This window comes from Aquarana catesbeiana, linkage group LG02 (assembly GCF_042186555.1).
Source record: "Aquarana catesbeiana isolate 2022-GZ linkage group LG02, ASM4218655v1, whole genome shotgun sequence".
Taxonomy (NCBI): Eukaryota; Metazoa; Chordata; class Amphibia; order Anura; family Ranidae; genus Aquarana; species Aquarana catesbeiana.
The window spans coordinates 585,707,027-585,719,413 of record NC_133325.1 but is presented as its reverse complement, the minus strand read 5'-3'; the positions used below and the strand labels follow the sequence as shown (position 1 = coordinate 585,719,413).

Genomic DNA, 12,387 nt, shown 5'->3' with positions numbered 1-12,387 from the left:
AATAAATAATAGAAACGTATACATTCCTGTAAAAGTCTAAGCCCCTTTGTTCCCCCCATTAGAAAAGTCTCCCCTTTGTGCACAATACACTGTGTTGATGAAAGGAGCACAGTGTGTACAGTGACTATGAATAGTACACTATTACTAATAAGCCCCCATTCCTTTCTTGCTTTAGCCGCTAGTATCACACTCACCGGATGAGCAGCAGCGAGCCGGTATCCACCTCAAGGTGCTGAATCTCACCGGTCCCACGTGCTGTGGAAGACTAGAAACCAGCGAGAGCACAGTACAGGCATAGAGCGCCCCCTCCCCTCACATCCGGAAATATGCAAGCCGAACGAGTGGAGCGCCTGTCACCCGCAGCGGGAAGCAATGCGCGGGCAAATGCCTGAGCTATAGGCGACAGCCGCCATATACATATTACACCATATCACTGTAACATCGGTACATTGTCTGTGCAGTGCTCTTTGTGTGAGCGTCCCTAACACAGAACCAAGAGTATACCGCCTCATCTTTTACACGAGGCGCGCCCGTCACGTGCTCTTCGGACTTGTCAGAGCGGAGGCTGTCGCGTTAGTTGTACGTCACCAGGGCGCCGCACGTGTTGAACAGCTGCTTAAAGGAGTCGCGCGCGGAGGGGAGGTGAAGAGAAGCTGGTAAGAAGTACGTGTTTGGAGGTTAGTGCCTGGTCAGTGAGGGCGGTCAGAGTGCATGTGTGTTCAGCTAGGAGGCCGAGAAGTTTCCAAGAGGGAGGACTCTGATGGGGGAGTGTAATTTTCTGCTTCCCTTAATGTCCTATTACCTCTATAGTGGCATTTCCCTCCCCTGGGGCTCTTCTCATGCACCAAGTAGCTTCTGGTTCACCGGTTACCCCATGTGTTCCTGTTTTAAAGCTAAACTGTGGCTTCTCAGAACTGGGTGTTTTCTTGAACTGAGGCAGGTCTTCTAACATCAGAGAATTGTTGGTGCTTTAGGCCTCATGCATGCTGGGCCTAAAAAATGCCCCTTTTACACGCGTTTGGCATTGCTTTTCAGGATTTAAACACTTCAGCCCTGGACCATTTGGCTGGCAAAAGACCAGAGCAGTTTTTGCGATTCGGCACTGCGTTGCTTTTACTGACAATTGCGCGGTTGTGTGATGTGGTTCCCAAACAAAATTGAGGTTACTTTTTCCCCACAAATAGAGCTTTCTTTTGGTGCTATTTGATCACCTCTGCAGTTTTTATTTTTTGCGCTATAAACAAAACAAAAATGAGTGACAATTTTGGGAAAAAACGCATTATTTTTTACTTTTTGCTATAATATCCCCCAAAAAAATATATAAAATATTTTTTTTTCCCCCTAGTTTAGGCCGATACGTATTCTACATATTTTTGGTAAAAATCGCAATAAGCGTTTGGTTTGCGCAAAAGTTATAGCGTCTACAAAATAGGGAATAGATTTATGGCATTTTTATTAATTTTTTTTTTTTTTTTAGTATTAGTAATGGGGGTGATCTGCATTTTTTTTTTTTTTTTTTTTTTTTTTTTTTTTTTTTTTTTCGTGATTGCGGCGGATACAGCGGATATTTTTGGGACCATTGTCATTTATACAGCGATTGATGCTATAAAAACGCATTGATTACTGTGTAAATGACACTGGCAGTGAAGGGGTTAACCACTAGGGGCAGGAAGGGTTTAAGTGCGTCCTAGAGAGTGATTCTAACTGTTAGGGGGTGTGGCTTACTGTGACACGTCATTGATAGCTGCTCCCGATGAGAGGGAGCAGACGATCAGTGTTGTGTCACTAGGCAGAACAGGGAGATGCCTTGTTTACGAAGGCATTCCCCCATTCTGCCGTTCTGAGACCCGATCATGGGACACCGGCAGACATAGAGCTAAAGGACAGGGTCACGGAGACCGCGGCGGGCGCGTGCCCGCTAGGGGGCAGGTTCAAAGCAATGTTTTTATATACGTTGCTTTGCCTGCCCGTGCCATTCTGCCAACGTAAATGTGCATGAGGCAGTCAGCAAGCGGTTAAAAGTACCTTTTATGTTAGCATATGTGTCTATGCACACAGGTATTTACAGGCGTAGAAAAGGGAGGTGTGCTTAGCAGAAGAGCCAAAGACCACAAAAAAAAAAACACCAAACAAGTCTAACGTTGTGACATTAATGGATTCCAATGGTTAGAATAAATTTAAGTGATACTAAAGAATCATTTTTTTTAAATTACTAACATGTCATACTTGCCTCCACTGTGCAGCTAGTCTTGCACAGAGTGGCCCCGAACATCCATTTCTGGGGTCTTTCGGCGACTCTTGCGGATCCTCCCCATATCTGATAACCCCCTTTGGAGAAGCGCTCACCCGAGGGGGTTACCTTGCGGGCGCGCTCCCGAGTCCAGCATTCGGCGTCCTTAGAGGCTGAATGCAGGACTCGGCCCCGGCACCCACGTCATTGGATTTGATTGACAGCAGCAGGAGCCAATGGCTGTGCTGCTTTCAGTCTATCCAATCAAGAGCCAGGAGCCCGTGGAGAGAGGGACGCGCCAATGGAAATTCGGGGCTTAGGTAAGTAAAACGGGGGCGGGCTAGGGGGCCGGTGACTGCAAGGTATTTTTTTTTTTTCAAAAAACACAAGGGTTTACAACCCCTTTAATATTCTGGTCATTGGAAGAGGAACTGCAGTCTGCTTACAATAATTTTGTAATAAAAACATCTTTACCATTCTGAAGCTTCCCTCCAACCACTTTGCATATTATTTTCTATATACTGTGATTCTGTATTTGCCAAATATGTTGCAGAAATCTCTCACCACTGAGTTTGGCTGCAACCATTTTAACTGTGGGCAGCTGAAAGTGCTGCCTGTTCACTTCCTGGATTTACACAGGTGCACACCTCCAGCCCTGCAGCTCTCATTGGCCATTTTGAGACTCCTCATCCCTTTCTTCCTGGGAAACTCGCAGTAAGTTGTGCATGATGTCATAAGACTAGGTTTTTTACCAGACAAGAAAGAGGAAGTGGGCTCTATAAGGTATTTACTGGCATTAAAGTTTTACTATCCAAAGTTAAAGCGACAAGGGCAGAAGATTTAATAGATGCAAAGTTGAAAAAAAAATGACTGAAGGTCTGCTTTAATACTCATAAGCTTTATGTGTTTAAACACACATGCAGTATTTCTGAACAATCCTTTAGGCCCCATGTCCAATCGCTGTCCAAATCTTGTCGCCTCAAACCCTGCAACATCTCCAAAATATGCCCCTTCCTAACCAATAACACCACAAAGCTCCTAGTTCAAGAGTTTGTAAACCACTGGACTTTACTTTCCTGCAAGGTAAAGTCATAATGTGCTAGGATGCGTCGCATCCTAGCACATATGTGAAACTTGCCTTAAAACGAAGCTGTTCCAGCACCGCAATGTCAGAGCTGTAGCTGCTTCCATTTTCGCTCGTCTTACCTCCGGGGTTCATGGGCTCTGTGACTGGCCGGAGCAGCAATGACGTCACTGCCACGCATGCCGCTGTCCATTGCACAGGGCTCGGAAGGAATGGCACTGGTGGCCCTTCCTTCAGAACGCATGCACCAGTGATGTCATTGGCTGCATGTAACATCTCCTAAAACATATACATTTAGGAGATATTTACACTACATATAGGTAAATGTCAACAGAGGAAGTTTACTTCCTCTTTCACTCCCTGGTCATCTCCCGCCTCGACTACTGCAACTCCCTCCTCACTGGATTACCTTTACATAGGCCACCCCCCCTCCTTTAGTCCATCATGAATGCTGCTGCCAGGCTCATCCACCTTACCAATTGTTCAGTGTCTGCTACTCCTCTGTTAATCTCTCCACTGGCTGCCACTCACCCAACAAAATACTAACAACCATTTACAAACCTACCCACGACCTGGCCCCTAGCTACATCACTGTCCTAGTCTCAAAATACCAGCCTACTCGTTCACTTCATTCCTTCCAAGACCTCCTGCTCTCTAGCTCCCTTGTCCCCTCCACCCATGCTTGCCTCCAGGACTTTTCCCAAGCCTCTCCTATCCTATCGAACTCCCTACCCCAATCTGTCTATCTCCTACTCTGTTTGTTTTTGGATGATCCTTGAAAGCCCTGCACCTCAGAGAAGCCTATTCTGTCCCTACCTAACAACTGTACTTTTATTTTCTCCTTCAACTCACCCCCCACAATTATTACCTTTTGTGTCACTTGACCCTCTCCTAGATTGTAAGCTCTAACGAGCAGGGCCCCCTGATTCCTCCTGTATTGTAACTACCAGCTGCCCTTTTGTTGTAAAGCTCTGCACAAACCGTTGGTGCTATATAAATCATGTATATTATGAGGCTTTTACTGCATTGTTTAAAGCATCTTTTCTCCTGCCAGGGAACAAGGCATTCAGAGGGGCAAAACAGACACCCTGTGTTCATGAGGCCTTACAGGGGTGTATATAGGTATCCCTTAACAACATTAGATGGTGAAGGCCATGACTCAGTATTGCTGTAGCAGCACTCTTAGGCCTGGTTCTCCCCTTTTTTGTTTTTTTGTTTTTGCGGCTCCAGAAGCCGCGTCTGCACGGGAAAGGTGGCTCATTCATTTGAATGGGCTGTTGTGCCTCCTTTTCATGAAAGGTTCCTGAACAATTTTTGAAATGCAGCCACGAGGAAATCGCATAGTGCTTTTTGCACCATGCAATTTCCTAGTGGTACCTGCAAACGCTTTGCGTTTTTGGATGCGTGAGGGTGTCATTAAATGAATGGCAGCCTCGCAAGTTTTGGGTGCGGGAATAGGCGTGATTCCAGCACCCACAGTAGGTTCCTCCCTCTGACCCGCTGCTGACTCATCGACAGTCCCGTTCACTTTAATAGGACGGCTGGTGATGCGGCAGTGACACAATGAGGTGAGGGACGTGGCGGCAGCAGGTGAGTGGATGCCCGCTAACAGGCGCTGACATGATGGATCTGAAATGACAGGTACTCTTTAAATGTAAGGACTCATTCTTGCTGGTAGTTAGCATCTTTAATATTTGCAAACAAAATGAAGGCTTCTCCAGTCGTCTGTCCAGCACAGGAGAGACAGGCTCCACCTCCGGAGGCAGGAAACACAAGTGGTTAAGTCTTTAAAGGGCGGCCACCAATCCTCAGTCTTTTGTGTTTCCTCCCTTGGAGGAGGAGTAGGTTATGGAGCTCTGTCTCCCCTGAGCCTAGGAACGCTGTCTAGAAGGGGGAGAGTGCGCTACCTGTGTAGGAACGATGGGCCCCTGGTCAGGCTGCAGTGGAAGCTGGTACCAGCGCTTCTCCAGAAAAAGCTCAGGGAGGGCTGGACGTCTGCTGCACTGCTCTCCCAGCAGGGGGTGAATCCTCTGCCGGACCGGAAGCCAGTGGGTTTCCTGGTGAGAGTAGGGCAGGGGCCTTGAGTTCTGGCCTTTGGAGTGCAGGAGGGCACAGGGCTTTCAGCACGTCACTCCCGGGTCCCGCAGCAAATGAGGCCGCCGGATTTAAACGCCAGACACAAGCTGCTGGTGATCCTGAGCCTGGTCACAAGTGCAGCAGCGCGATGTTGCAGGAGGAGGACACGTCCATGGAAGTGGCGCGGAGTGGCAGTGGCCCAGCTCAGGTAGGCAAACACGGGGGTGTCTTAGCCTACAGGGTTGGTGAGGGAAGGTGGTGGGGGCCTGGGGGTCCCTAGGTGTCACTCTTGCATTGAATCCGGGCTTAGGGACCTTGAGAATCCAATTATGGCTGCTGGGGTAGCACTGTTTTGTTGGTGATGGTACACCCAGGAAAAGAGGGTGTTTGACAGCATGTTTCCCCCCTTCTCCCTTTTCTCCTGTTCTAGGATCAGCCCAAAGAATCTGAGAAGTCCGGAGGGAAGAAGAGGTGCCTGTCTTGCATGACCTTGTTTAGAGGGTTGAAATAAACTGCTCTGCAAGCCATGTATAGACAAACTAGTCTACAAGACTCAAGAGGGGCATGTAAAGACTTCATCTCGGGTGTGAAGAAGGAAATTAAGGCAATTAAGTCAATGCTGTTGAACCATGAGGCCCCAAAACAGCCAGTTGAAGTATCTCTCATTAAAGCCCCAGAGGAGGGTGGTGGAATGGAAGAGGAAGATTCAGATTCTTTGGAGGAGCTGAGTGAAGCAGCCTCATCCAAATGTATACCGGAACAAGGGACAAAATCGCCTAGATATAGGCTCTCGCTCGAGGAGGTGGACGCCTTGCTGGGGGTGATCTATGAAACCCTGGAGATTAAGGAAGAACAGGTTTCTCTCTCCATACATGACCAAATGTACCAGACTCTGAAGGAAGACCAAGGCGGGGTATTCCCGGTACACAACGTCTTATCAGAATCCATCAGAGTGGGTGGAGCCTGAGAAAAAGTTGTGTTTTACCAAAAGCTTAAAAAGGAGGTTCCCCTTTAACGAGGTGTCCTCCTGTGTGGAACAAAGTTGGACGCAGCATTTGTTTTGCAATGCGCTAAGTCAACTGACCTCGTGTTTGAGGACATAGGAGTCCTTAAGGAACCCATGGACAAAAGGATAAAGGTGTTACTAAAGAGGTCATGGGACATAGTCATGGTGAACTTACAGCCGGCAATGGCTACGATGGTAGTGGCCTGCAATTTGGAGGTCTGGTTAGACCAACTGCAGGCTCACATGGAAGAAGGGTGTGTATGTATATAAAAAATTATAGTTATGACGGCATGTGCAGTTACTGGGAAAGCATAAGCGCAGTCAATATGGTCACCTGATGAAAAGGACGTTGCGCAGGATTATGACCCGGAATAAGAAACCAACTGCTGCAAAAGTGACTGCTGAGCTCAATCTTAGTCTTTCAAACCCCATGTCCACAAAAAACAGTGCTGAGGAAACTCCATAAGCTAAATGTTCAACTGTGAGAGCTGCAATTGCCAAACCACTAGATGTCCGATTATTAATGCTCAGAGAAGGGAATGGTGCAGCACCCATAAACCGATGAACTGAACTTCACACTGTTCACAGAATTGCCTCCAGAGTTTGGTTAGACTGATCAATGGGGAGAAATCTAACCTAGTTCAGTTTTCAGGTTTGTTCCACAGAATTAAAGCTATTCCTGCCACAGGTTGGATCAATAAATTGCACAGCTCTGGATGAGCCATCTTTGTGAATAAGAAGTGTTATGGCAGCAGCTGGTCCAGTGGCGTCTTGGGCACGTCTTCGTCAGAGACACCTCCTTTAATTCTTCCTTCTGAGAGTTTGGGATTCTCTCTGTGGTGGTGGTGGAGACCTCAGGCCCATCTCCCCAATGGACTTCTCTGGACTTTGCCAGTTTCTCTGGGGAGCTAATTTAGGGGACAGAGTAGCACAGGTCAATGACTTAGGTGAAGGGGCCCCATCTTCTTTCCAACGATATGAAGACAGTTGCCTAGGTCAACAAACAATGGGGAACAAGGAGTCTAGCCTTGCAGAGGATAGCAGAGAAGTTTCTGAAAAGGGGCACAAAACACTAGCAGATTTCCTCACTACTTTGCAGGACTAATGGTCCTTAAGTCTGAAAGTTTTTGCCATTGACAAATATCTGGGGACAACCAGAGGTAGATCTTTTTGCTTCTCTGATAAACAAGAAGGCAGACTTTTTTTTTTTTTTTTTTTTTTTTTTTTTTATGCATTTAGGTAAAGAAAAACCTAGCTTTTATAAAAACTTTAATGCAATTAGCACATTGGCCACATGTGAGAACCTTTTCTTTTGATCAATATCTTGGACTGTATTCTCTTATGTAAACCTGTATGTGCAGCAGAGCATTTTTATGCCCCTACTACCATTTTAACCGCTTGCCAACCAGCCACCGTCATACTACAGCAGGTCGCCACGAGCCGTCGTAGCTGTACGTTGGCTCCTTTTAAGCGGGATAGCAGGCGTGCGCCCGCTGCATTGCGGGGGTGCCGATGCTTGCGGGCAAGAAAGAGGCAGAACAGGGATGTGTGTGTAAACGCACACATCCCTGTTCTGAGAGGAGAGGCAGATTGTGAGTTCCTACTAGCTAGGAACCACGATCTGTCATCTCCTATAGTCAGGCCCCCCCCCCCCCCAGTTAGAACACACACTAGGGAAAACAGTTAACCCCTTGATCGCCCTAGTGTTAACCTCTTCCCTGCCAGTGACGTTTACACAGTAATCAGTGCATTTTTATAGCACTGATCGCTGTATAATTATCAGTGGTCCCAAAAATGTGTCTGTGTCCGCCATAATGTAGCAGTCCCGATAAAAATTGCCGCCATTACTAGTAAAAAAAAAAAAAAATTAAAAATGCTGTAAATCTATATCCTAGTTTGTAGAGGCTATAACTTGCGCAAACCAATCAATATACGCTTATTGCGATTTTTATTTTATTTTTTCTTTATCACTTTTATTCCTATAACATGGAATGTAAACATCCCTTGTAATAGAAAAGAAGCATGAAAGGACCTCTTCAATGTGAGATCTGGGGTCAAAAAGACCTCAGATCTCACATTACCACTTTAAAAAAAAAAAAAATTCCCCCTTTTAAGGCCGTTGGGCAGAAGTAACGTTTTGACGTCGCTTCCGTCATCCAACGTCATTGAGTCAAGTGGGGGCTATCTGCTGCCATAACCCCAGTATTCTACGTTAAAGTACCGACATACAGCTATGGCGCTTTGCGTTAAGTGGTTAAGCATGGTCAGATAAACTCAACTAGTCTTAAAGCGGAGTTCCACACAAAAATGGAACTTCCGCTTTTTGGAACCCTCCCCCCCTCTGGTGTCACATTTGGCACCTTTTCAGGGGGGAGGGGGGTGCAGATACCTGTCTAAGACAGGTATTTGCACCCACTTCCGGCATAGACTCCCATGGGAGTCTATGCCTCTTCCCGTCCCCACCGCGCTGTCTGCTGGGAACACACAGCTCCCAGCAGAGAGCGCGGACCACTTGGGATGCGCAGCGCGACTCGCGCATGCGCAGTAGAGAACCGGGAAGTGAAGCCGCAACGCTTCACTTCCTGATTCCCTTACCTAGGATGGCAGCGGCAGCTGCCGAGAACCGAGCGGGTTCTCGGCGTCCCCTGCCGACATCGCTGGACCCCGGGACAGGTAAGTGGCCATGTATTAAAAGTCAGCAGCTGCAGTATTCGTAGCTGCTGGCTTTTAATATTTTTTTTTTTTTTTTTTTTTGGCGGTGTGGGTGAACCCCCGCTTTAAAGTGATACTAAAGGATCGTTATGTTTGTTATTTAAAAAAATAAAGTTTTTTTTTTTTTTTCTTTACTTTCCTCCACTGTGCAGCTCGTTTTGCACAGAGTGGCCCCGAACATCTATTTCTGGGGTCCCTCGGCGGCTCTTGCGCCTACTCCCCGCATTAGATAACCCCCTTGGAGAAGCCCTCTCCCGAGGGGGTTACCTTGCGGGCGCGCTGCCGAGTTCAGCATTCGGCGTCCCATAGAGGCCGAATGCAGGACTCAGCCCCACCCTCCGGCACCCGTGTCATTGGATTTGATTGAAAGCAGCGCAGCCAATGGCTGCGCTGCTATTAATCTATCCAGTCAAGAGCCGGGAACCTTTGGTGACTAACCTGTGTTAGAAAGATGTATAATTTTCAGTCCGGTCGCTTGATTCGGCTCCCGTGTCAAGTCTGCAGTGGCTGCAAGGGCGTGGAGAGAGCTCTGGCAATGAATGGACCATAGGAGCCTATGGGTGATGTCACCGCTTCAGGATTTACCAGCCATTGTTGAGCTATTTCTCCTCTCCCCTGCAGCTACAACTGGCTGGCAGAGGGGATCATGCAACTGGACCGGAGCGGGCTGGAAAATGGGTTAGTGTATATACATCTTTCTTGCATACTTTTTAAAGCTTGTAAACTTGCTTCACGCAGGATATATTTGACCGTGGAAACAATATTTTCCCTGGGGCAAGTCTCGCGTTTTTCCCACGTGTCTTTGAGGGGAGCCAAGTTCTTTGCTTCAGTTAGGAGTAGAGCAATATTTGGCCCATACCTCAATATGGGTTTTGCCCTGTCTATTCTTTTTTCTTGGTCCTCTTAACTGTTCTGATTTTGTACTTTGTACAAGGGTTTGCACATGTTGCTCCTGCCTCCACTCCAAACCTGCCAAAGTGATCTCTGCTTTCATCCAAGGACGATGTTGTGTGATGCTCTTGCTGTGTTCAGTTTCGGTTCACCCCAAGGAGATCTCTCCTCTATTATCTGAATGTGGTGTGGTCCATTGAGGTTTATCTCTTGGCTACTGCTTCTTTTAACCAGATGGATTTATTCCAGAAAGCCCTAAAGGAGTTCCCTGGTGTCCGGATCTACTATTTCTAGTTGGAATTGACTGGCTATTGTACAGGCCCTTGAGTTGAGATATGTTCCTGCCTTTTTAATTGCACTTCTCTAGAGCAACAAGTACTTTTTGGGGTTTTTGTCCTCGGGCTTCTGTCTCTTGGATATAAACGACTGCAACCTATTCTTTTGTGATTGCTTTCTTGAAGTCCTATATGGTCAATGCATCTGCCTTGAAAGATGCTAGTTTATGTCAAGGCTCTGCAAGTAGCTGTTCTGTGTGTGGTTGTTTCGCCTAGGTTTGTGTTGGTGTGCCCCAGGATGGATTCGATTTAAATCACTAGTAAAAAGGCTTCATTTAAATAAAGTCCTTTTTTAAATCATCATTTTTAAAGGGCAACTGTCGTCTCTGTCCTGCAGCGGCTCCTCCTCTGACCCACTGTTGACTCACCAACAGTCCTATTCACATTAATGGGACAGCTGGTGATGTGGCAGTGACACAACAAGGTGAGGGACGTGGCGGCAGCAGGTGAGTGGATGTCCACTAACAGGCGCTGCCATGATGGATCTGAAATGACGGGTGCTCTTTAAATGTAAGGACTTATTCTTGCTGGTAGTTCGAATATTTTAATTTCCAAACAAAATGAAGGTTTTCTATTTAGAATAATAAGCTGTCAGGTTAGTAAAACAGCGATATCGGAACCGATTCAATCATACAGTTTGTAGAGTACATAGATTTGCAAAACAAAGGGATATCCCTAAACTTTGTTTTCTCATGGTTTTGTGAAATTGTGTAAATGCATCAATGCAGTGCATGTTATCTCAGCTGGCAGAGCTTAGATTCATTGAATGAGTTTACCAAAAAACGTAACTATTGCAGAATTTACAGCCTCATGCTACACAACTAAGCTCCATTTCATGCTGAATAAACAAAATTATTAATGTATCTTAAATAGAAAACTATCTTTAGATAGATTTTTACTCCAAAAGCATTTTTATTAAAATTTGATAATCAAATCTTTTTTGATTTAAAAAAAAAAAAAAATCCACCCTTTTGTGATCTGCTTTTGGACCTCCTTTGGTGCCAAATTCATCAAGCTGAAAGCACAATAGAGAACCTCAAAGGACAATAGAAAATTGGATTTGGTACTCCCTGTAAAATTCTTTAAAGGAACTGGCCTTCATATTTTATGTACTTTAAAATAGAATTATAGGCAAATCCTTTTTTCATTCTGGATAGAGCAAGGGAGGAATATAACCCCTGTTGGTTTATTTTTTGCCATTGAGGAGATTTACTTTTTTTAATGTCATGTCACAGTGGCACTGATGGTCAGGCAGTGGCAATGAAATGATGAGAGAGACAATCAATAACAGTTAAACTTTCTTGAGTATACAAGTGCTGCAACGCCCATTTTGGTACACCCTACCTCAGTAAGCCAGCCATTAGAAGGTGGCAGCGGACATCTTGTTACACCCAGCCCATAATAGTTGGTGAACTATATGGGCTGGGTGTAACAAGATGTCCGTTGCCGCCTTGTGACTGCTGGCTTACTGAGGTCGAGTGCAGGGTGTAACAAGATGGGCGTTGCGCTGTTCAATCACTGACGGAGACCAGGGCTGTCACTTCCGTTAACAAATTGGATGGGCCGGGTCACGGATTCTGACGGCTGCAAGTGCAACCCACACCCCTGCCCCTGGCAAGCTTACCTTCCGCTGCTGCCAACCCAACTCGCTCTTCACTGCCAGGACTCGTTTTCTGCTCTGCCCACTGACTTTTGTGAGCCACCTCTTCATATAAAAGGTATCGGGTCAGGCATCGGGAGCATTTGCCCGAGTACAAGTACTTGGGCAAATACTCAGTATCAGCACTGATATCGATACTAGTATTGGTGCAACCCTATTTGTAGTGGTTATGTACCTGATTTTGTCTCATTAAAAACCAAAACAGTAACATTGACTCAAAAACCGTGTACTGTAATGCCCGCCTCTGCACAAGTGGTCAGGGAATATAGCTTAATGTAGCCTCATTTATAGCAGTCCTTGAACCTATAAGCCAAGCAAGCTTAGCCTACAGGCATGTGGCTGTCCCTAGTAATGCCATGTTCACTGGCCAGGAAATACGGGAGGCTGAACAAA

General features: G+C 46.3%; 2 protein-coding genes across 4 annotated transcripts in view; one reads left to right on the top strand and one right to left on the bottom strand.

Annotated features, from left to right (window-relative positions):
- The window catches only part of CTPS1 (CTP synthase 1), a 60,243-nt gene extending 59,672 nt beyond the window's left edge, over nt 1-571 (bottom strand). The window contains exon 1 of the mRNA XM_073616216.1: nt 195-571. The gene's annotated coding sequence lies outside the window, so the exon portion shown is untranslated. The remainder of the gene's footprint in view (nt 1-194) is intronic.
- RCC1 (regulator of chromosome condensation 1) overlaps nt 296-12,387 on the top strand; it is a 38,608-nt gene continuing 26,516 nt past the window's right edge. The window contains exon 1 of one of the 3 annotated variants that reach the window (XM_073616218.1): nt 296-656. The gene's annotated coding sequence lies outside the window, so the exon portion shown is untranslated. Of the gene's footprint in view, nt 678-12,387 lie in introns of all 3 variants that reach the window. The other 2 variants (XM_073616219.1, XM_073616217.1) reach the window with 2 other exon arrangements.